Source organism: Bubalus bubalis, chromosome 6 (assembly GCF_019923935.1).
Source record: "Bubalus bubalis isolate 160015118507 breed Murrah chromosome 6, NDDB_SH_1, whole genome shotgun sequence".
In the NCBI taxonomy this organism is placed as follows: Eukaryota; Metazoa; Chordata; class Mammalia; order Artiodactyla; family Bovidae; genus Bubalus; species Bubalus bubalis.
The window spans coordinates 118,053,069-118,077,377 of NC_059162.1; the positions used below are offsets into that span (position 1 = coordinate 118,053,069).

General features: G+C 57.0%; 1 protein-coding gene and 1 long non-coding RNA gene across 8 annotated transcripts in view; one reads left to right on the forward strand and one right to left on the reverse strand.

Moving 5' to 3' along the window:
- HDAC4 (histone deacetylase 4) overlaps positions 1 to 24,309 on the reverse strand; it is a 296,118-nt gene that overhangs the window by 194,270 nt on the left and 77,539 nt on the right. The window contains exons 1-2 of one of the 7 annotated variants that reach the window (XM_044945382.2): positions 2,282 to 2,419; positions 1,585 to 1,707 (exon numbers count right to left, since the gene is read on the reverse strand). The exons of 3 other annotated variants lie outside the window; for them this stretch is intronic. The gene's annotated coding sequence lies outside the window, so the exon portion shown is untranslated. Of the gene's footprint in view, positions 1 to 1,584; positions 1,827 to 2,281; positions 2,420 to 10,425; positions 10,847 to 24,309 lie in introns of those variants that run through there. 3 more of the 7 variants (XM_044945383.2, XM_044945386.2, XM_044945381.2) reach the window with 3 other exon arrangements.
- LOC112585748 lies at positions 1,807 to 3,496 on the forward strand. Its single transcript, XR_003110324.3, has 3 exons — positions 1,807 to 2,361; positions 2,908 to 3,076; positions 3,239 to 3,496. It is a non-coding gene; the product is annotated as an uncharacterized LOC112585748 (long non-coding RNA).

Genomic DNA, 24,309 nt, shown 5'->3' on the forward strand with positions numbered 1-24,309 from the left:
TTCATTTCTGTTTATTTTTGTATTTAAAAAAATGAATTAGTTTTATGCTACTTAATATAAAGGCTGGGCTGTGCTCTCAGCCGGGGGCGGGGGGGAACCCCCCCCCCCAGGGCAGGAACATCAGACGGCCCTGTGAACCCAGGTCCCCTCCCGGCCTGGACCCTCTTCCAGCCTGGGTCCCCCTCCGGGCCCAGGTCCCCTCCTGGCCTGAGTCCTCTCCCAGTCTCGGGTCCCCTCCCGGCCTGCTCCCTGACCCAGCCAGGCTCTTAGCTCTGCAGGGAGTAAGTGGGGATCAGAATGAGTGGCCAGGCGGCCTCTATACTTCCCACTTCCCACGGGGGTGTGCACTTTCCCCAATATGGGGACCAGGGGCACCCAGACTCCATGGATGCACGGTCTGCTTAGAGAACGGGCCTCGCAAGAGGGACCCCCACCTTCTCAGGGGCTGTGCCTGGCAGCCCTGCCCTTCGGGAAGCCACAAACCAGCCTGCCTGACGCCGTGAGCTCAGCACAGGTGCTCGGGGACCAGGGCTCGGGGTGGGCACCGCATTCTGTGCCCAGGTGCAGCAGGGTCACGGCCTGCAGAGAGGGCAGCACTCGGCCTTTACCTGTGTGTCTGGTGCACTGAGCTCGTGGTTTCAGATACGGAACAGCCCAGGGCAGAGACAGAGGCTCCGAGGTTCAGACCAGCGGTCAGTCTTTGTGACCACGAGCCTGTGTCCACGGCCCCTCTACCCAGAGGACAGCACGTCCTCAGGAGCCCTCTCCACCGCTCATGAGCTGATGAAGCTCCGTGGGGAGCAGGCCACGCCAGCATCCCCCAGGCCCGCCCCGCAGAAACCTCACTGCCTGTGGAGATGCCGGCCACTGCGGCTCCAGGCCTCCCTGCTGAGGCCCACCGTACTCTCTGACCCACCAGGCTGCCTGACCTCAGACACGGAGAGAGACTTTCCGAAGGCTGCGTTCACCCCCAGAATCCTGGAGCAAACTGAGGCCCAGTGAGTGGCAGCTAATTCCCAACGCAGCTGGGTCGGTCTCCTAACCGCGGGGCGGCCGCCCCCATTATGCCCACTGCCGCTGTGCACGCGTCTGCCCACAGCACCACAGGCACGAGAAGATGCCCAGGAGGGACAGAGGTTGAGGGAAGCACAGCAGAGAGACCCACGTGGCCCGGGCATGCGAGTCTGCTGAGGCCAGCAGAGGTGAATGCACACGCAGCACACCCTCAGGATCAAAAGAAAATGCCAAAGACTAAACCATGAACCAGAAACACCAAACCAAACACTTCTCACCAAACGCCAGGAGGGCAGTGAGCTCGGGGCACCGCAGGGTGAGGGCAGGGCATCCGGAAGCAGCCAGGCCGGGACCGCGGCCAGGCTCTGGGACTGGGTTTGGCTGGCCCCCGGGTGAGCGGCGGCTGGCAGCCCACCCGGGCATCACGAGGGAGTGGGCAGACGCTTCCAGAACCTGACTCACAGTCGGAACCACAGACACCGCAGCCCTCGCCTCTCAGGGGGCACCCCGGGGCTCTTCAGCTCAAGTGTGCACACCCCGAACCCCCCACGGCTGAGGCCCCTTTCTCACCATCGTCACTTGAGCGGGCGAGTCCCCGGGTGGGACGCACTTTGCAGGAGAGTCCTCACTTATCTTCCCAGCCGTCCTTCTGCTAAAGTCTGCTTCATCTAAATGCCAGCCAGCAGCCTGGGCCTGAGCGACACAGATGGACATCTGATCACGTCCACAAGCCCCGAAACCACAGCCCAGCTCAGGTACCCAGAGCCCGACGATGCGCACGTCAACACACTGCACCCGCAGGTGCCGGGACACTCACCGCAGAGGAATACAACTTTAGAACCATTTTCACGTAACTACTGAGATTCTCTCATAGACGTAACCGTGTCATACAGTGGACAACATTATTCCCTTACATACACACGATCGGGAAAACCCCCTCCTTTGTCACGTATTTAAAAGTTGGGATTGGCTGGCAGCCTGCCACCAGAGAAGAGTCCCCACAATCTCTTTTTCCTTTAGGAAGGGCGGCCGCGCCGAGCACAGCTGCTTTGGACAGAGGCCTCGCAGGGAGCGCAAAGGGCTGGAAGTGATCTCGGCACCTTAAGGAACTCTGTGCGCGGCCCGGGCGCACGCAAACGCTCAGGCATCAGAAACGAGGGGCGGCGGGCGGAGCTGGGGCCTCCGGCCACACGCGTGCAGCGGAGGGACATACGCAGGTCTTCGCCGGCACCGATGCCTCACAGGCTGGTGGCTGGCGGTCACTTACGGGCCGAGGAACTGCCGACCGTCCGCACAGCCGCAGCAGACGCCTCCCCGCGTGAGAAGGGCCCGGGCTGGGCCCACGAGGTGGGTCTGTCTCTGCTGGCCGTGGCTCCTGCGGGCTCGCTGGCTCCGGCCAGAGAAGGCCCATCTGGACGCCGTCTGCCTGCGCGGCCGGCGTCCCGCCCTGCTCCTGCTGTAACCCGAGAGGGCCGCAGCGGACGGGCCGGTGACAGGACACAGCTGACACGGGGCAGAGGGGTGGGGCAGGCGCCGCGGCCCCAGGACTTCTCCGCGGTCCCTCAGCGACCCCCGCTTCCGTCACACCGCTGGGGCCAGATGGCCACGCCCCAGAACGGGGGTGGGCCCCCAGGGGCTCAGGACGTCCCCTGCCCGCCCCCCTAACGGCGGTGAGAAGGGGCTGCCCAGGCGGCCCCTGTCAAGATTGCCCCACTCCCGGGGCTCCCCTGGTGGTCCAGGCGTTACGACCGAGCACTCCCAGTGACGGGGCACGAGTTCAATCCCCGGCCAGGGATCGGGATCCCGCCTGCCACAGCTAAGACCCAGCGCGGCAGGATCATTTAAAGAGCGCCCCATCCCCACACAAGCCCCCTCCTTTTTTATCCCCATCAGGAAACTCGAAAGGAGTCAGCGGGGTATTTTCCAATAGCTGGAGAAAGCCCTCAGCCTGGAGCCCTGCTCACAGTGGGGGTGTGGGAGCCACGAGCCACCTGTGACAACTAACCCTGAAATCAATTAAAAGGAAAATGAAAACTTGGCTCCTCGGTTGCACTGGCCACACGTAAGTGCTGGCCACACACGGCAGGTGGTCTCCACCGTGGAGCTGAGACCCCCCCGACAACGTGGACGTGGACGTGCACGGCCTGGTTCAGAGGTCGGGGCAGGGTGGGGGGAGGGCTCTTCCTCACTAAGCACCGCGCTATCAGGGTCTTTCTTCTTCCAGGTGAGCAGGGAAAAGCCCTCTCAAGTAGAGTCGACTCTCTGCTGCACACACGGATTAATCTGACCGAGTTTGCCTGCAGAATGGGCATGAGAACCCTGAAGTGCAGCCAGCCCATGGTCGGAGCGCGGCCCTCCCCTTCTGCCCCGTCCACGGTCGACGCTGGCAGCGGCGGGGGCCGCCGGAGAAATGAGGGAGCCTCACCCCGCCCGTCCGCTCCGAGCTGCTCCAGGACCCGCCTTCCCTCCTCACCCCCACCCTGGCCCCCGGGGCGGCTGGGGCGGGTACCAGCACCTCCGCGGTGGCGGTGGGGAGCTCTCTCCATCGCCTGTAAACACCAGCCCGAGGCCCCCTGGTGAAAGAAGGCCCCCTCCCCGCGCCGCATCCTGACAAGTCAGCCTCCTTCCCGGCCACTATCAGGAGCAACTGTGGGCTTCTCACTCCTGCAGGACGTCCCTCCCGCCTGTGTGTCCCCCAGAGGGACTGTCCTCCTCCTGCTCCAGTCCCCACGAGCGGGAGAGGCCACGCTGGGCTCTCCACACCGGCCCGCGCGTCTCAGTCCTGCTGGCGCTTCATCCATTTGCTTCTTTACAAAAAAACGCAAGCGGAAGACGGAGCCATTACCAAGGGGCCGCTGCTGGTGAGGCTGCTGAGCAGAGCGTCCGACCAGGGCTCGTTCGTCCTGCGGAGGCCAGCGTGATCACAGCACCCGAGAGACAACATCCACTCTGCCCCAGGGTGGCCTGCTGTGAGTTTAGCAGTGAAGACTGGTGCCCTGGGCAACGGAGCCAGAGAGGCCTGGGAGGGCACCCAGACACCCGGGCAATGGGGGGACCCCACCTAAGTGTGGGGGACGCTGGCCAGGCCTGTCCCCCCCGCGCTCAGCCCTGGCCTGGGGACTAGAGCAAAGACAGGTGTGCAGTGGTCTAAGGACTGGGCTCAGGAAGCCCTTAGGGCTTGACGATTTGAAGGAGCTCTGTCTTACTTTCTATCTACTCCAGCGTGTTTATTTTTGTCTTTCTGTAGTGCCTGCTTAAAATTCCACTTCCTCTCCTCGAGACCTGTCCTCTGTAAAGGGAAATATTTTCCACTCTTTTGCAATCAACCCCAAAGGTCTCTGGTGTGGCCTGCCCCAGGGTAGAGGCCAGCCCATGCTGAGCACAGCGGACGAGCCTCGGGGGCCAGGTCTGCTTTTCTGTTGATCTTCCAGCTGTTTTGCTTTGTTCTCTTCTTGAAATCACTTGTCATCAGAGAGTTTTCAGCTCTTTTCTTTATTTAACTCACAGTTGAGAAAACCAACCCATTGAGTTGCTTCCACGATTTGCCCATCAAGTGAAAGTGTCCTGGTGGACCAGAACGCCGTCCCAGTCATCGATAAAAACAGCTCATCTGTAAAGTGCGTCCCGCAGCGACCAGGGGCCTCGTTCCTTATTCCTAACGGAAGCTCTGGCCGCCACGTGTCCTGCATGGACGCAGGCCCTGCCCTGGTGTCCCCGGCACAGTCCAGCGTCAGGGCCTCGCTCCCTTCTCCACTGCGTCCGAGGTCTCCCAGGTCCTCCCTGACCCGTCTCGCCTCACCCCCCACCTTGCTGAGCACCCATGGAGGGCACAGCCCAGCACTGGGACTGAATGGCCTGCACCCCAGCCCGGCTGCCCTGCCAGCAACCGCTGACCTCAGCCAGGTCTACCTGAGCGGTCCCCAGGCGTGAACAGGATCGGCGCAGGATGGGGAGCACAGCCCAGGATGGACAGGGAGCACAGCATAGGATGGGAGGACAGCACAGGATGGGAGCACAGCACAGGATGGGAGCACAGGACAGGGAGGACAGCACAGGACAGGGAGCGCAGCACAGGATGGAGAGCACAGCACAGGATGGAGCTGGGGAGGCCCTTGCTCCACCCAGTGGGAGCCCACAAGCCCAGCCCCTGGAGCAGGAATCTTCTTACCTCCTATGAGGATCACACGCACTAAGCTGTGTAAACTGGTCGTGAGCACGAAGTGATACTGGATGGCGGCCTGGTGTCAGTTTCATTATTAACGATTTGAAAAAGCAGATTAACGCACCAGGCCCGGCTTAACTCTCTTGGGGCTCCTGCGAGGCTCAGATGGAATAACAGAACACACAGGAGAACATCCTAAACGCTCGGTGTGAATTAACTGCCCAAGTCCTCTAAACGTCCTGCCCCTTCCAGAGGCTGTTTTAAAAGAGGAGCTGACCCAGGAGCATTTCCCCCTTGCCAGGCTCCTGTGCCGAGGCCCCCAGAGTCAAGAGCCCCAGGGCTGCTCCCCGTGTCTGTGGACAGCGGGTAACTGTTTTCTAAACTGCTGAGGATTAGGAAGGACAGTGAGAGCCTCTGCCCTCAGAGGAACAGGATTCCACATGGGATCCTCTAAGTTAGCAACAAACAAACAAACAAACCAAAAAAGCCCTATAAAAATGCAAATGACTTCAAGCCAAAGTCTTCAGGGTGAGCCCCTTCCCTCTAGCCTAGCAAAGGGCATTTGGAGCGGTTGGCTGGGGGCATGTAGAGGGTAGGACCTGGCCTGCAGGCCCCGGTCTTAGCAAGACCTGCCTGTGGGGCAAACACACCGCCTCGAGGGCACATGCTGAAGGCAGTTAGGGTTCCTTCCTTCAAGCGCAGACAACGCACACGTGAGTGCTCAGTCGCTTCAGTCCTGTCTGACTCTGCAACCCCATGGACTGTAGCCCGCCAGGTTCCTCTGTCCGTGGGAATTCTCCAGGCAAGAATACTGAAGTGGGTTGCCATGCCCTCCTCCAGGGGATCTTCCTGACCCAGGGACTGAACCCTCGTCTCTTACGTCTCTTGCATTGGCCAGTGGGTTCTTCACCACTAGCGATAAAATCCATCTAAATGGCATAAATGTAGTCACGTTCGTCTGACTGCTTCTGCCATGTTCTGTAACTGTAAGGACAATAACCTAGTGGGCAGTGCTCACACCCACTGCAGGGGCTAGGTTTCTCACGGTGGGGGCAGACACATGGGCAGCTGATGCAGGAGGCGGGCTATCTTTCTCTATAACACTTTCTGTGTGAACTATTTTCAAAACAGTATTCCAAAATGAATTGTAGAAGTTTACAGATTTGTAGGCAGAGTAAATAAAAACTTTGGTTTTCAATAATGTTCAAATTATTGCACATGTGCAGCTTCGCTTCACTTAGTTATTAAATTCCAGCCATCCCTAGACCAATGGGGCTCTCGGGACAGTCAAAGCTGGGGTCTTTCCAGTAGTCATGTATGGATGTGAGAGCTAGACCATAAAGAAGGCTGAGCACTGAAGAATTGATGCTTTCAAACTGTGGTGTTGGGGAAGACTCTTGAGAGTCCTTTGGACTGCAAGAAGATCAAACCAGTCCATCCTAAAGGAAATCAACCCTGAATGTTCATTGGAAGGACTGATACTGAAGCTGAAACTCCAATACTTTGGCCACCTGATGCAAAGAGCTGACTCAATGGAAAGGACCCTGATGCTGGGAAAGACTGAAGGCAGGAGGAGAAGGGGGGCGACAGAGGATGAGATGGTTGCATGGCATCATGGACTCAATGGACATGAGTGTAAGCAAGCTCCAGGAGATGGTGATGGACAGGGAGGCCTGGCGTGCTGCAGTCCACGGGGTCACAAGGAGTTGGACATGACTGAGCGACTGAACAATAACAGACCAATGGAACAATCAAGCCTGTATTTCAAGTGTAAATACACACACACACACACACACACACACACACACACACTTCTGAGTTTGTACAGGTGAATCTTCAGCAAACACTTTTCCACCTCCCTTTATCTGGAGGCTTTTGGGGACACAGTGGTCACTGCCCTCACAGGCCATGAAGCTGGACAGCAGCAGGCTGAGCCTTCGGGCAGCTGGGACACAGAAGCATCCAGATGAATGGACACCTGTGGGTGAACTCACTCGACGGTGATCCCACAGCGGGGATTATTCCCGGTGCCCTGGGCGGTCTGGCCTAATGTCTAAGTATCGAAACGGTGCTTTGGGGACTCAAGCTCTAAGAATTTGGCAGACCAGTCAGTCTTGCTCCTAGAAACTGAAGATGAGTGTGGGGTCATAGGCATCCCAGCTCTTCCCCCAGGAAGTCACTTTTCTGAACAAATCCCTGGTCTCCACTTGTTTTGCTCTCGTTTCCCACTGCTTCGTGCACTGTGCTCAGGCTTGGAGTGGCTCCCAGGGTCCACTGGTTGGATGTGAGTCGCCAACCAGGGCCCTGAGGTCAGTGGTGATGACCCAGGAGCTGACTTCCACGACGGGCACCAGGACCTGAGAGGTGACCTGGCCAGGCTGTTTGCTTGCAGAGTGTCGAGCTGAGTGCCAAGGCCCAGCAACCTCTCTGACCCCTGCTCCAGGCCTGCGGGCTCCTTCCTGAGTGAATGCACGTCTGGGCCCCACACTCGGCCTATCAGTGCAGAGGCAGCTCTGAACACACCCCAGCTCCACAGCCTTCACGACTGCACGTGAAGCACACGTTGGAAAACACACTCTTCACTTCAAACAAGCCACAGGACATCTGCTCGGCGTCAGGGCGGGGCCCCCGCCCCACGAGCCCCAAGGGCTCGGCTGAAAGCAGGATGGCGGGACGGAGGCCGCCGGACACAGCAGAGCCCGGCCCCAGCACCCGTCCGCTTCTGAACGGTGAGCGGGGGTGGGGGGCAGTGAAAGCCAAGGCAGGATCTCCCTGCACCGGATGACGACTGACGACCCAGCCTTGTGTCCCACTGAGCCCTGTGCCGGGCACGGGCTGCTCACATGGAGAAGCTTCTGGAAAGGGCTTGAGATGCACCGGATGTTACGAGCCCAGCGTTGAGCGGGCAGCAGCAGGGCTACGGGGCTGCAGGGCTGGGGCGGCCTGTCCGTGGCCTCCGGTCCACGCTCCAGGAGCGACAGTGCAGGGCAGCCTCCACGACCAAGCGGTCAGCTGTCCGTTTCCAAGCCAGGTCCCTGCACGCTCTGCTTTCTTCCAGCCTCAGGTGCCCAGCAGGGTCTGGAAACCTGACACCAAGGAGGAGAAGGGCCCTGGGCGCACAGCCCAGGTCCTGGCATGGGCTCCATGCCCTCAGCCAGGCCGCGGCCAAACCCAGGACCCTCAGGGGAGCAGGGCTATTTTTGGGAACGTGAAGAAGGGGTCACATTTAGAAACAAAACACCACCAAGCCTGAGACCTAGACGACAGCGGCCTCCCAGTGCTGCACAGCGGCCACTGCCGGGATCCAGGCGAGGGGCCCGCAAGGGCGGAGGGCCGCAGAGGGAGACCCCAGGACCTGGGTCAGAAGGACACGTCCGCCCGCCACCTGGCAGCCCCCGCCTCGTCTACAGAACGTGGGCTCCATGGCGCCGTCACCACCTGCAATTCTAAACACGCTTTTCTACCGTCAAGGGCAACGCCTGCTCAAGAGAATGGCTTCAGATGTTCTCCTTACTCAGAGCATTTCCTAATGACCGCATCTGGCCTGCCGAACGCTGCCGGTGGGTTTTTTCAAGCTCTCTTTTAGAACACACAAAATGGAATAAAGATGTCCCAGTGTTTCACATCCTCCTCCCAGGACCCGGATTAAGGAGTCGCTGCACACAGAGTTCCACAGCATCCCGCTCCGTCAGCACCAGGACTCCTGCCCTCATTTCTGACATCCACAGGGGGAGAGCACACAGGCCCAGCAGCAGATGCCCAGTGAGGCCCCTTGTCCACCTGGACGCAAGTGACCGCACTACGTCCAGGCTCTGCCGGGGCGGGACCCCGCCATGGGACGGCCTGGGCCAGTCCTTCGCTGTCCCTGGGCCTCTGTTTCCTCATCTGTGAAATGGAGTCCTAAAAGCACAGATTGCCCTTGACTTACCACGGGGTTACGTCCCGATAAGTTGAGAATATGGTCAGTCAAACATGCACTGAACGCTGTGACCTCCTGACCATCACAGCCTAGCCTCCTACCTTAAAGGTACTCAGAACACTTACGTCCGCCTACAGTCAGGCAAAACCGTCAAACACAAAGCCCACTTCACAGGAAGACGCTGGCTATCTCATGTGACGTACTGAACACGGAGACTGAAAAACAGAATGGCTGTCAGTGTATCGGTTGCTTTCCCCGGGATCACGGGGCTGATGGGGGGCGCTGTACTGCCCAGCATCACAAGAGGGGGTCGGACCCACCGCTGACCCGGAAAAGAGCAAAAACCATCATTCAAAGTACAGTTTCTGTTGACCTCAAATGACTCTCACGTCATCGTCAAGTCGAACCTCCTATGTCGGGGACCACCTGTGCCTTTTATAGGAGTGCTCTGAGGACTGTGTAAGAAGCTCTTTAAAACACTGAGCGTAGCCCAGCACCCAGAAAGCATTCCACACGTGGGCGGTCACTTTATATACACAAGACTGAGGACCCCGAGGGGCGTCCATACTCAGAACTAGGAGCCTGCGTCCCTCTGTGGCTCTGCGGGACGGCCCTGGACACAGGCGCACGCTGTGACCTGAGCGGCTCCCGGCTGGGGCTTTCCTACTGAGAAGGCAACACTTCCGCGAGCTTTTCAAGCAGGCTGGGCACGAAGCTCACAGCCAAGAACGCAGGCCCATTTCCAGAAGGGTCTCCACAGAGAGTCCGGAACCCGTGGCCCACTGGAGGGTCAAGTTCCGGAAAATAACAGTGACGGGCATCTTCTCGTTTGTTAGACGAGGGTGACAAGCCACCACCCGTGGCTGCCTGACGTTTCCTGGAGGAGGCTCGACGTGGTGGGCAAGCTGAGTTCGTTTATCACATTTCACAGAGTCAGGGACCTGCACCCCGGGTGTGGGCCAGGCAGAGGTGCTCAGCAAGGCCTCCAGGCGTCCGGGAGGGGCCTGGCCCGGCGGGAGGCTGCCCTGAGCCGCCCAGAGTGGGCTCCCCCAGTCCTTCCACCAGCTGCCAGCAGCCCCTACTTGACCCCACCAGGCGCTCCGGCCACTCCCCAGCCCCAGGCCCACACCCTGCAGTCTCGGCCTAGGCGGAGCCCCGGCACACAAGGACGGTGGGGCAGCACGGAGCCCTCTCACCCCTCGCTGGCCTCATCGTCCAAGAGGGCCCTCGAGAATGAGTCACGGGCCTCCCAGGACCATGAGCGCGACACCGCACGGAGGAAGCCCCGCGCAGTTCCCGATAGAAAGAGGCCTGCGCGTCTGCTCCCTACCTCCCACCAGGCCTCTGTCTCGGGACTGGGCCCTCCGGAGCCGGGCCTCCCAGGGCACGGGGCTGGATCGCAGCAGAAACCCCAGTGGTGCCGCCGCGCTCGCGGGTGAGCGACTCCCGGCTCCGCCCCGACATCTGGTTTCTATTTCATGCCCATGTTGTCACGTTACATAACGAACAGATGAGACGCGGGGTCACCCTAGACTCGGGCTCAGGGCTCCTGGAGCTCAGCCGGAGTCCTGTTTACACAGGGCCAGGGCCACCAGACCAGGCTCAGAGCCAAGGCCACAGCCCACTGACACCCCACACCTGGCTGATCCTGCACAGCCCAGCTGATGCCCCACATCCTGACCGAACCCCACACAGCCCGCTGACACCCCATACAACCTGCTGACACCCCCCACACCCTGGCTGACACCACACATCCTGACTAAACCCCACACACTCTGGCTGACACCCCACACCCCGACTGAACCTGTACACCCTGACTGAACCCCGCACACTGACTGAACCCTGTACACCCTGACTGAACCCCACACCCTGACTGAACCCTGTACACCATGACTGAACCATGTATACCCTGACTGAACCCTGTACACCCTAACTGACACCTCACACCCTGGCTGACACCCCACACCCTGGCTGAACCCTACACCCTGACTGACACCCCATACCCTGACACCCCACACCTTGACTGAACCCCACACCCTGACTGAACCCTGTATACCCTGACTGAACCCCACACCCTGACTGAACCCTGCACCAACTGAACCCCGCACCCTGACTGAACCCCGCACATCCTGGCTGGCGCCCCACACCCTGACTGAACCCTGCACCCTGACTGAACCCCACACACCCTGGCTGGCACACCACACATGCAGTAAACACCACGCCACGTGCTTGCAGCTCTTCACTTCAGCCGAGCCCTGTTCCTAATCCCTCCACCCACGTTCAAACATGAGGGACGGAGGAGCCACCTGAGGCCACACCTGGGACAAGGCCTCAGCCCCGGCGACATGCGGAGGTGAAGCACGGCCAGAAGGGGTGGTGGCCGGCTCCCTGGGGCAGGGGGGAGGGTGGAGCCAGGGTCCTGGGGCACGCGCCACCGGGAGGCCGCAGGGCTGGCTAAGAAAGCGCACAGACCCACGCCGCAGGAGGTGCACACTGCGATGCCCAGCGCAGGAGCTCCAGCAGCTGCCCACTCCCAGCCCGGGCAGCCCTCTGCCCCTTCACCCACACCCATCAAGCCACGCTGCAAACCCATCCACAATCATCTCTGCAACAGACCTCAACGGTGTCCACCAACAGTTAAAAAAAAATCACACAGGCATGGGATAGACTGACTGGCTCATAATATTTCTACCAGTTCAGGAAGAACACATTCTGTTTTACAAAGAAAAAAACAGAATCTCCCAGAAAGGGTGCCCAGCCCCCCAAGGCGAAAGCTTGATCGCCTCCTTGGGACGTTCTGCGCACCTGGACGCCGGGACGCCCAGGCTGGCTCTCAGCAGCCTCCACGGCATGTGAGTAAGGACGACTGCAGCCCACGGCACACGGGCTCTGCCCTGTGTCGCAACGTCTGGCACGGGCCCACCAGGAGGCACGTGTCACGGGCTGCGCAGAGGGCAGGATGAGGAGTCCTCGCGGGTGTCAGCTGTCCCTGTCCACAGATACATGGGACATCTGTGTCCCGTCCACTGGCATCGGGAACATCCGGGAAATGCAAGGCCCAAGTGTTACCGGCAAGTTGAAAATGAGACTCCAGAAATGAATGACGCTTGAGTGCAGAGGGCCGGTGTGATCACTGCTTGAGGAAAGGGCCCAGGCCCGGCGGGAGAGGAGAGCCCAGGCCCTCAAGGGCACACACAAGACTCAAGGTTTTTACAGAACTTCACGCTTCCGTCTTAAACAAACAGTAAAAAGCAGGTGTTAAGCTGCGTTTTCATGTGAGATTCCTCCACGGAGACTGTAATCGCGCTCGTGCTATAGATGACGAAGCAGCATCTTCTCCCTGGTGTGCTGTGCGGGGGCGGGGGGGAGCTCAGGGCCAGGGCCAGCCTCATCCCAGGGGTGCGCCAGGCCTCCCCGGGGACACGGAGCTCAGAGAGGAGGGGGGATGGCGTGGTTCCTGCAGCGCTGAAGTAACAGAGAAGACTGCTCCACGAACGTCTCAAGGAAAAACCCCAAGTCACGAAGACCACAAGCAGATATCCTCAGCTGACATTTGAGGGAGCTCAGCATTAAGGGCCTTCCCTGGTGGCTCAGACGGCAAAGAATCCGCCTGCAACGCAGGAGACCTGGGTTCAATCCCTGGGTCAGGAAGATCGCCTGGAGGAGGGCCTGGCAACCCACTCCAGTATTCTGGCCTGGAGAATTCCATGGACAGAGAGGACCTGGTGGCTACAGTGCATGGGGTCACAAAGAGGCAGACACAAATGAGTGAAGTCCACTTTCACGTGCAGTGTTAAGATAAAACCCTCACCACCAGAGAGGCATCCAGACACCCAGAGTGCCCACTGCCACCCAAGGAGGCCACGCAGGGCACCACCTGGACAAGGACTGGACAATAGACCCGGCAGGTGAGCCTGCTGCACGGAGGGACCTGGGTCTGGGGGCCACTCCCCTCCTAAGTGACCTCAGGGCCAGGGTCATGACCCACCCTGGTCTCCAGGCTACGAGGGGGCGACAAGGAAGATGCTGCCACCACAGCTAAGAGACACCTGGTGCCCCACAGACGGCCTGCGGGCCTGTCTTTCCAGACCACGAGCCCTGCGTGGAATGCAGCCCTGAGGGCCGAGCGCAGGCTCCATAGCCTACCCTTCGTCCTCGGTCCTCTGCCGGCCAGCCGGAGCTAGGTGTGAAGTCCAGAAGTAGAAACATCCCCTGCCGTCCGCAGCAGGGCTGGGCTGCGCTGCTGCTCACTGCAGCTTTCTTCAGAAGAATGAACCTCTCCAGCGCCACACGGGAGAGCCAAGCCCACTCTTTCCTTTGTGCATCCAACTAAAGTAAAGCCCCCTCGTTCACCTATGACGAGGAGAACGGCCCTGAGAAAAAGGACCGCAGCGCTTTGCTGGCTTGGCCCAAGGATGCACAGCCAATGTCTGACCCCCGGGAGGGCCCCCCGCACTCACACTGCAGCAGGCAGGAGAGATCGGGTGGCCCGTCACGTGTCCCCGGAACATGGCCTGGCCTGAGGGTGAGAGGGCGGCGGCGGCAGCGGGCACACCCCTAGTGCCAGGCCCGGGTTGGTTGGAGCACAGGGCTCAGGCCTCCTCTGCAGAGTGCAGCTTTTCCGACCCTCCCGGATGTGAACCCCAAGGAGCGCTGTGCTCATGGGCTCTTGGAGGGTCCTCACGTGCTCCCCACCAGCAGGGGTGGGGGGCAAGGAGCCAAGGAGGAGACGAGCCGGGCAGACAGGGCTGCGTGCCACGCCAGCACAGGGGAGCCCACAGGCTGAAGAAAGAGCTGGTGGTCGGGGGTCCCCTCGCTCAGGCTGCACCTCTATACGTGGAGGGTTGTCAGTCTGCCCCCCACTCCGGCCTGGCCCCTCCCTCCGACCGGCAGACGGATGCACTGAGCTCCGGAGTCCAGCTGCTGCCTGAATTTATTTTGTATTTTTAGCTACACTGGCTTCTCCAGTGGCTCAGACGGTAAAGAATCTACCTGCAATGCAGGAGACCCGGATTCAGTCCTTAGGTTGGGAAGATCCCCTGGAAAAGGGAATAGCAACCCACTCCAGTACTCTTGCCTGGAGAATTCCACGGATGAGGAGCCTGGCCAGTTACAGTCCACGGGGTTGCAAAGAGTCGGACAGGACTGAGCGACTAACACACTGAATGCAAAGCAACAAAAGTAGGTGCAAAACCATTCGATGTCAACATCCCTGCAGCAGCCAGTGACCACCTGCAGCAGTGGAAACATGAGAGGCTTAGAAACCAAAAGGGGATCGCGCCCTGGGGATCTCCTGCTCTCCGGTACGAAAAGGTCAGGACTGAAGCTCGGGGCATGCAGCTCCCCGGAGCCCCTTCTCCACGTGACATTACCCAGCCCTGGGACAGGGCAGCTTGGCCTCATCATGAGCTACCAGGAGGCTGAGGCAGTGGTCGCCGGCGGCTCTCCACGTCTCTCACCGGCACGCCGCACCCCGGATCTTCCAGGCTCTCCACCTGACATCACTTGTTCCCTGGTGGCCCGAGGCTAAGACTGCACTCCCAGTGCAGGGGGCCCGGGTTTGATGCCTGATCGGGGAGCCAAGATCCCGCATGCCGCAACGAAGACCCGGTGCAGCCAATAAACAAGCAGAGTAAATAAATAAGCATTTTTTAGACAGCCAGCATAGAGCACTGGTGACCGAGCCCGACGTGAGAGAAGTCTGTGTCTCGCCACCTGCATCCAGCTGAGTTGGCAGGACAGCAAGGAAGCCGCTCCAAGGGCAGAAACTCAGGGAGAAGGAAGGGCGTGGGGCCTGGGGCCCCTCCTGAGGCTGCCCCAAGGCTGCCCACCTCAGCCACAGCTCACGGGGTCACTGTCACTGTTTAAGGACCCTCGGGGAAGGAGGACAAGTCATGCAAGGGGCAGAGAGACTGCAGCTCCTCTGGAGGGATGCGTCCACGCTTGTGCCGGACGCTGGCTGGGAGGGGACAGACCAAGAAGGAAGCCCCCATGGGATTGGAGAGTCACAGATCACCTCGCGGGGGCTGGGGTAGACCTGGCGGTCAGAGACCACCTTGCGGGGACCGGCGTGACCCGACCGACACCAGGGCGTAGCACTGCACCCACAGGGGCTGCTGCTGCGCCTGCGCGAGGCACACGTCCTCCCTGGCCGCACATGCTGTCAGCCGCACCAGGATGCCCGGGGAACACTGCATGGGCGGAAAGTCACAGCTGAAGATCACAGCACAGGGAAAAAAAAATCCAGGCAGCGGGAGTCAGGCCAGAACAAACTACAATTACAGGAAAATCTAATGTGACCACAAGATCATCTCAACAACAGGTCTGAGGAAACAGGGCCACCGAAGGGTCACGGAGCAGAAAGCAGATGATCCGGGGCCACCACTCAGCAGCTGCTCAGCCCTGGGTCCCAGGCCCTGTCTGCGTCTCAGTCTCTCAACAGCCAGAGAGAAACTGTGAGAGCTGCAGCTTCCCCAAGAAACAGCTGAGGGAGGGGTGAATGAGACCATCAACGCAGGCTCCGCTGATCGCGAACGAGCGCTACTGTTGCAGAAAGCGGCCAGGCACATTTGAAAATGATCTGAACAGAACTGGTATCGATAAAAACGCTAATGATGAAAGGTCGAAGATGAATGAATGAGCGACATGATCGATTAGATAGAGCTGGAGAGAGGACGGGAGAAGAGGAAACTGGCACTAACGGAGGGCTGGGTGCCCCCAGGAAAAGATAAAACTAGATCCAAACCGAGCACATCCAAGAGCAATCTCCACACGGACACGGGCCCTACATGCCCAGGATGGAAGAGACGAGCCCAGAAGAGGAGGTGGCCTGGGAACAGAGGGAGGTTTATTAACTGCAACTCAAAAGCCAGATGCAGTTGGAAAAACAGAACTTGGTAAGTCTGAACCACCACGGGGGTAGGCGGGAGAGGCAGTTAAGAGGGCAAAAGCGTAAAGAATATGGAGAATTCACCATAAAGAATTCACAAAATAACTGACAAACTGGGAGAAATTGTTTGCAGACTCGCGCAGATAAAAGCCAACACCCCCTGCCTATAAAGAAGTCTTAAAAACTGTGGGAACAGAGACGAAAGTCCTGACCGAAAACCAGGTCAAAGGCATAAAGATAGAGAAGAGGCCTCACGCCTCGGTACCCCCTTATCGGTCAGATGGACAAACGGTAAGGGCCTCTGCCCGCGTGGTGTGGGAACAGAGCAGGCCACCTGCGCACCGTGCCGGGAACGCATGTGCCCACACCCGCTTGCCCAGCACCGGCCCCTGGCCCCCAGCCCCACACGACGCCTGCTCCACCTCGGTCCATGGTCACTCAGTTCATGAGTCTGGAGACACACCTCCCACCGCAGGGAAGCGCTCCAGCACCAGGGGACCATGGGGCACGGCTCTCAGGAGCGATGCGGGCCCCTCCTGGAGGTCTGACCTCCGGACGCAGGAGCAAGACCCGGCGAGCTGTGAGCGCTCCCGCAGGTCGGGGACCGGGGCGGGGAGGAGCCCCGGGAGGGATGGGGCGAATGTGCTGGGGCGGAAAAGCCGAGTGCACAGGAGTGGCCTGTGGGATGCTCCTCCTTTGTCCAGGAGGCAACGCGGGAGGGCGAGGGTGGGGCTGGGGAGGGCGCAGGGCCCAGGGACGGAAGCCAGAGGACTGGGGTGATGGACACCACTGCTCAGTCCAGGCTCCTACACAGCACTGGCCTCAGGGGCCACACTCGTGTTCTACGCACTCAAAAAACAAAAACGAATGAGATAAAAGCAGTAAGGAGGACCCCAAACCCACCACAGGTGAAGCACGTGACGCCCTGGGCCGGAGGAAGGGGCAGGTAAGACCGGCCCACGCAGCCTGGGGACGCGGTATCTGGACGATGCTTGGACTGCACCCCTGAGCAAGGACTGAGCTCCAGTTATAAGAGTGTTTCTCACAGAGGCGTAGATTAACAACTTCTGGGCATTCTGGGGTTGGACATATGAGTAAATACGTTGTGGAGACCGGGAGCCACGCTTCCTAGCGTCAGACGAAGAGTCGGTCACACGCACGGCAAGAGCGAGGGCCTTTAAGGGGCCTGTGAGGCTGGGCTGCGGCTGGACGCACAGTGTGTGTTCACGGGGCTCTAGGTGAGTGAAGGGCCCTGTGAGGCTGGACTGCAGCTGGGAGCACGGTGCGCGTTCACGGGGTGAGTGTGTGTGCGTGTGTGCCCGAGTCAGTGCTCATACGGACATCCGTGTCCCGGCGCTGGGCGCTGGGCGGCACCTCCAGCACGCCAAGCCTGCTTCCTCAATACCAGCCCCTGGAAACAGAGCCCGGCCTCTGCGGAGAACCAGCTGACTCCGGGGCAGGGCACGCGGAGACAACAACACCTCACTGTGTCGCAGAGAGTAAAGGGCTCACAGGCGTGGGGTCAGCCCGGGGGGCTCCCACCAGCCAGACCTACACAGTCTGGGCACCAAACGACACCATGGTGACGACAGGACTACGAGCCGGTCAGTAAGACAGCCCACTAGTCCAAACGAGCCCAAGCATGATCTCTCTGACGGCTGGAGAAGTCTGTCAGGCTCCCAGCTGGTTCAGTGGTAAACAATCTGCCTGCCAAGCAGGAGACGTGGGCTCGACCCCTGGGCCGGGAAGATCCCCTGGAGGAGGAAATGGCAATTTCCAGTATTCTCGCCTGGAATATCCCATGGACGGAGGACCCTGGCAGGCTACAGCCCATGGGGTACAAGAGTTGGACACGACTCAGCGACTAAACAAGAGCAAAACATAAATACGTAAACAAATATATAAGAAAGGGAAGTTCTTTTTTACAAGAAAAAGCCAATGGCTGAATTAACAAGAAAGACAGGACAGAAAGAAGATCACCAAGAGTACCATCAGCACAGGAACAGCTTCAGGTGCGAATCATCACTGGATGCAGAAACCAGAGTCAGAAACTCGGGGGCCCTGAATGCCCTGGAGGCCCCTTTTGAGATCGAGGGCTTTATTAGGACACCTGGCAAAACATGCGTCAGGCCCCCGAGGAGATAACGCTGCGACGTGGTTGGTATTAATAGCTCCCTGAGGTCGGCTGCCACGCCGGCTGCTGACAAGCTGCCCTTGTTCCTGGGCGACGCATTAGTTGGGGGAAGGGTGTCATCTCAACCACTCACTTTCAAATGAGTCTGAGAAAGTTCATTTTTAAAAATACAAACGTATACAGTAATTTTCTGTACTATTCTTGCTGTAAGCCTGAAATTATAGCAAAATTCAAAGTTAAAAGGAAAAACAGAAAAAGGGCTAAAATTTCCCCAGAACTTTTTGAAAGACTTAACCCCCCCACCTTCAGCAACTCCAAAAAAAATCAAGATGGATAAAATGAAAACACTCAGTGAAAACGGAGCTGAAAATACTTGAGACTAAGACTACAGAAGCACCGAGAGAGAACTGGCAGATCCTTGCAAAGACAGGAGTGTGGGCAGGGACATTTAAACGGCGGCGGTGCAACTCTGCGGGCCGACAGTGTTTTCAAAGTGCTGGAAGAAACAGCTGTCCACCCAGAAGTGTCCACCCATGGCAGCAGACCACGGTGCTGGGGACAAAATGCCGTTTCGGACAGACAGAAAGTGCGAGAGTTTATTACTGCAAGAGCTGCTAGAGAGACTTCTCAAGGATGTCACGGTCGGCAGAGTAAGATCCAAAGAGAAGCAATGGCATGCAAACAGAGTAAATGCAAGATTAAAATTAGGAAGCTGTACTCATTAAGAAAGACAACAGAGTGAAAAGATAGGACACGTGTGTAAAAAGCAACATACACGTCTAACAATGGCTTTGCATCCAGCTACTGGAAGGAAATACACACATGTGTGTGCCCCACACAAACACACACACACACGCACGGCCAGAGAGAGAGGTTCTACAGATGAGTAAGAGAAGAGAACACACAGCTGAGCAGGAAAATGGGGACATCAGAAGAGAAGCTACCAATGCCCAAAGCAGGCCGCTCCGTTCCCTGGGACCTAAGGCGAACACGGTAAGGTCCAGTTTCCGAGCCTCTGGCAGGGGCCCGGGTGGGGGTCAGGGAAGGCGGGCGCCGGGCAGCCCCTGGAGACGGACTGGCGCAGTTACCTGGCACTCCACTCCTCGACAGGGACCCTCAGAGGACCCCACACATGTGCCAGAAAGTACCGCGGAGGATGCCAAAAGCCACGTCTGAAGCCCGCTGCAGGGCCATCCACAGGCAAACGAGCACGCTGTGAAAACTCACAAAACCAATCATTCAGCACCAGCGAAAATCAGTCACAGCTACACGCATAAACGTGATCAGCCTCCGAAATAGTTGTGTTCAAAAAAAACAAAAAAACCATGAAACATACAGTATGATTCCATTTACATCAGGTTCAAAAACACGTAAAATGAAGTCGCATTGTTGAAGAACATGGACAGATGAATTTCTTAAAGTCAGGGGATGAATTTCTTAAAGCAAAAACACAGAAGCCCTGCCAACGGCCCCTAGCTTACAGCGGGGAGGGAGTGCACGGCTCCGGCTTGTTTTCTCCTTTAAATGACACTCCCCACATTCTTCAGGAGGTAAAATATTCCATAATCAAAATTAAAATAAATATGTGTGGGAAAAATTTTAAAGGTATACCTGAAGCAGGTTAAGAAACTAATAAGTCAATACAGAAAATAAAAGTGAAGGGAATCACGGAGAATTGACCGCTGCACCCCACCAGCCCGGGACAGAAGATATGGGTAGGTCCAAATGTGCTAAACAGGAAACAAGGGAATGTAGAGTCTGCAGAATGATCCTTTCTGCAGAAATCGGGACTCTCACGTAATCAAAACTGTCTACTTTGTTATTGCACTTTTCTATTAATTACCGGCAAATGCAAAATAGACGGATTATCATGGGTTTCTTACAATCTGAGAATCTGTTAGGAGTTTCCTGTTTATCTCTGCTGGTTTTTCACATCTTACTGACACTGTCGACATTTCAAAGTGAAAGTGAAAGTCACTCAGTCGTGCCCGACTCTTTGCGATCCCGTGGACTATACAGCCCATGGATTTCTCCAGCCCACAATACAGGAGTGGGTAGCCGTTCCTTTCTCCAGGGGATCTTCCCAACCCAGGAATCGAACCCAGGTCTCCTGCATTGCAGGTGGATTCTTTACCAGCCGACCCACAAGGGAAGCCCAAGAATACTGGAGTGGGCAGCCTATCTCTTCTCCAGCGGATCTTCGTGACCCAGGGAACAAACTGGGGTCTCCTGCACTGCAGGTGGACTCTTTACCAAGCAAGCTATGGGGGAAGCCCTGTCGACATCTCAAATGTAATGAACAGGTGACTTACTAAACTGCTGCTGTGAGGACAAGGCGTCTAGAAGTTCCCACTGTGAAAAAGGCTTGCTTCTGCTTTCAAATAATCCTTAACTATTTATACAAACTGTTCATTTCCTCCAAATTTGGGGACTTTGCGGTATTCATTACGAAAACTGGAATATTTATCTCATCGTTTTTTTTAAAAAAAAAAAAAACATTCTCACATATTTCCTAAGTTCTCTACTTTCCCTGTGCCACAACGCTCTTGCAACAGAACCTTAGGTTGGGAATAACCAGAGAAGCTGCTCTCGAAGTCTTTCCCCAATATTCTGGGTAGGGTTTTACATCTCCACACGTAAGTACAAGCTGCACAGAATTTTTGTCTCATTTTTGTCTCCAGCAGGTTCTAGAATGAAGGCACTTTCAGTTTCACGGAATTTGATAATATTTTTCTAGGTTTAGAGGCACTCTTAAGGAGGGTCGCCATCACATAAACTTTGGGGAAATATTGAGTAAGGAGCAGATGCTTTAAAGAAACATTCAGGCAAACTACCATCTATAGGACGGATAAGCAACAAGGTCCTACCGTATTGCACACGGAACTATATGCAATACACCATAACAGAGTATAATGGAAAAAATGCAAAACAGAATGTATATACATGTATAATTGAGTCACTTTGCTATACAGAAGAAATTAACACAGCAGTGTAAATCAAATATACGTCAATAAGCTTTTTTTTTTTAAGAAAAGAAACATTGAGATGGGTCTTTTACACGCAAACCACCAGCCCCTAGCACACTCTCACCGCCTGTGAAGGCCAGGAAGGCTGAGCTCAAAGTTTCTAAGAGCAGAGCAAATGTGTTTGCACTTTTACGGAAGGCAGAAAAGGCTATTTACTCAGAGTGTTTCTGTCTAAGCTTCTTATTGGAGATTTCTCCCAGTTCCTCCTGGAACTGTTTTCTTTATGACTCGGCACTTCAAACATTGGCATTTATCTTCAAGGTGACTATATTTATTCTGAGAACCTGGGTTCAGAAGCAGCTTTCCAAAGATCCACATGGGTCCACTGTCTTCCCTGAAGTTCGTCTTTTTGCAAAATGACAAAAGGTTCAATGAGGAGAAAAATTCCAGCAAGTTCCTCTGTATCAGCTAGCACCTATTTATGGGATAAGCGTAATCATCCCTAATTCAATGTAATGTAAGTATAATGCATGCGCAGGCAGGCAATCGCTTTAAATAGCTACAAGTCCTATGCGGCAATGCCTATGGGCCTGCCGCAGGGCTCCTGTCACCTGTGAGACCACCTGCCGCTCAGGGAGACCATGGAGAAACCCTGACCTGCCAGGCCTATGCGCCCCGCAAGCCCCGGCACAGGCACACACACACCCAGGGAGGTCAACACTCCCCCTGACAGCCCATCACACCCCCTTGGGGCCTCAGATCACGGAGGACAAAGTCTTTTTAAGTGCCTTAAGAAATATATGCTTGTCCACCCCAGATGGCTTAGAACAGCAGCTCCCACAACTTCAAGTCTCAGGGCCCCTCCATGCTCTTAAAAATCACCCAGGACCCCAAAGACCTTTCACGATGTGGTGGGACCTAATGGTGTTTGTTGCTGTTTAGCTGCAAGGTCATGTCTGACTCTTTGAGACCCCATGGCCCGCAGCCCGCCAGGCTGCTCTGTCCATGGGATTTCCAGGCAAAAACACAGGGGTGGGCTGCCATTCCCTTCTCCAGGGGATCTTCCCGACTCAGGGACTGAACCCACATCTCCTGCACTGGCAGGCGGGTTCTTCACTGCTGAGACAGCAGAGAAACCCAATCAATATTTACTGTATTAGAAGTTAGAGAGTTTTTAAGAAAACATTCACCTAATTCATTTCAAAATAGTGATGAACACAAATCACCTATTTTTAGGGGGAAGGGGGAAGAAGCACCTTTCCTAAAACCAAAAAAAGCTGGTGGAAGGAGGCGCTGTCTGCCAACCCGACAGGATGGCTCAGGAGGGGAGCCGTCACCTCTGCTTCCGAGCTCCGTGTGTTGTGACAGGTGTCTGGGCGGCAGTGATGTGGGGAAGTGCCGCGGGGACGCGGCTGGATCCGGGGGAGCATCTCTGCGGCTTCAGGATGGCCGTGGGTGGGCCTGTCTGACATGACGCCGGGAGTAGGCCCGGGCACACAGGGACTGCCGGAGGGCCATCCCGGGTGAGCTGCGCGCCCGGCCACGCCCACCACCCCGGTGCAGCCCCGCACCGCGTCCCCCGACGTCAGCACTCGGCCCGGGAAGAGGCTGCTCCCGCCGGGGCTGCCCAAGGCGTTGCGGGTCAGCAGACACCCGGGGGGACGCACCGCTCCAGGACGCTGACTTCCAGCTGAAGGGTCACCGTGGTGGCTCACACGGGTGGCTCTTTTCCTTCACGTGACGGACTGACTTCCTTCTAAGGGGAATACCTGGCAGGTCCTCAGGTCTGAATAACCGCAGTTGATCTGTGGTGGTTCTTTCTGGCAAGGACTGTGTCCCGTGAAAAGAGTGGTTAGGTCAGCTGGCAACTCGCTGGCTGAGCGGATCATGGTGCTTCGGCTTCAGTGCAGGAGAAGGGCTATCTGTGCACGTCCCCTCATCGCCCAGGATGTCAAAAAGACGTGCGCCCCCAGGCTGGAGGCACTGCACGGAAGGAACAGCCGTCCTGCCTCGTCCAGAATAGTCCTAGCTGACCCCGGCTCCTCCGCCTGACGCGCGGCGGGGAGGACGCCCTGGGCGCCGGCGTGCTGCGGCGCCGGCGTGCTGCGGCGCCGCTCTGCCGCCAGCTGGGGCCCAGCCACTGTCACCACCGCTGTTCCCGGCCACCAGCAGACCCAGCAGCGTAGCGAGAAGGAAAGTCCTGTCTCAGAACTCTTACAGACCACCCCCAAGGGGCTAGGGGACCCCTGCCCATTTACTAAATAAACTGCTCTCATGAAAACAAAAGCCATCCAGTAGATCTGGCCGACTCCTGGTGAGGCTGCTCTGTGGAGCATATCTACTGGGTGCCGGGCAAGCCTACAGAGTCACAAACGTCAGCCTCCACTTTCCAAGAACACACAGCCTAGCAACACAACGGATCGCGCAAAAGGACGGGGGAGGCCTGCAGCCACGCCTCTGCCTCCAGCTCGTCCCCAGCCAGGCCTGGAGGGGGAGGAAGGTCCCACAGGACTGAGGGGAGCATCTGAAGGACGGCAGCTCGGGCCCAGGGCCAGGGAGGGCTGCGCCAGCGGACAGCCAGGGCACAAACCCACAAGGCCTGCGCAGGAAGAAACACCCACTTCCGAGCAGGCAGAAGTGGCACAAAAACTCAGTTTAGGGGTTTCTCTGGCAGTCCAGTGGTTGAGACCCCGCCGTCCAATGCAGGCAGTGCAGGTTCCATCCCTGGTCAGGAAGCTAAGATTCCACATGCTTCCCGGCGAAAATCCCAAAGAATAAAACAGAAGCAATGCTGTAACAAATTTAACAAAGACTTTAAAAATGGCTCACTCCAAAAAAAAAAACACAAAGGATAAAAGGTAAAACTCACTAAAAATAAAAAAAGGCAAGAACTGTGCATTGCTCTTAAAATGTTTCACTTGTAGGAAACACTAACAATTTCAGAATGAAATACAGCTTCTGTAGCGCCCTCTATAATGTAAGTTACAAAATGTCTATCTGGACCAGGATACATACACAATGGTGTGCATTTATTAAGCACTGAGGAAGTCTGATATAACTCTTCAAAGGCCAAGGATTAAGATAATTGAAAGTGTGAAACTGGATGGCAGCTTTTAAAAAAGAAAAAGAAACAGCTGTAGTATAACAAGGGGAAACTTTTGGCATCTGAGTAATATTTTCAAACAGAAAGTGTTCACAGAACCTGAATTGCAAACCCAACTAGGA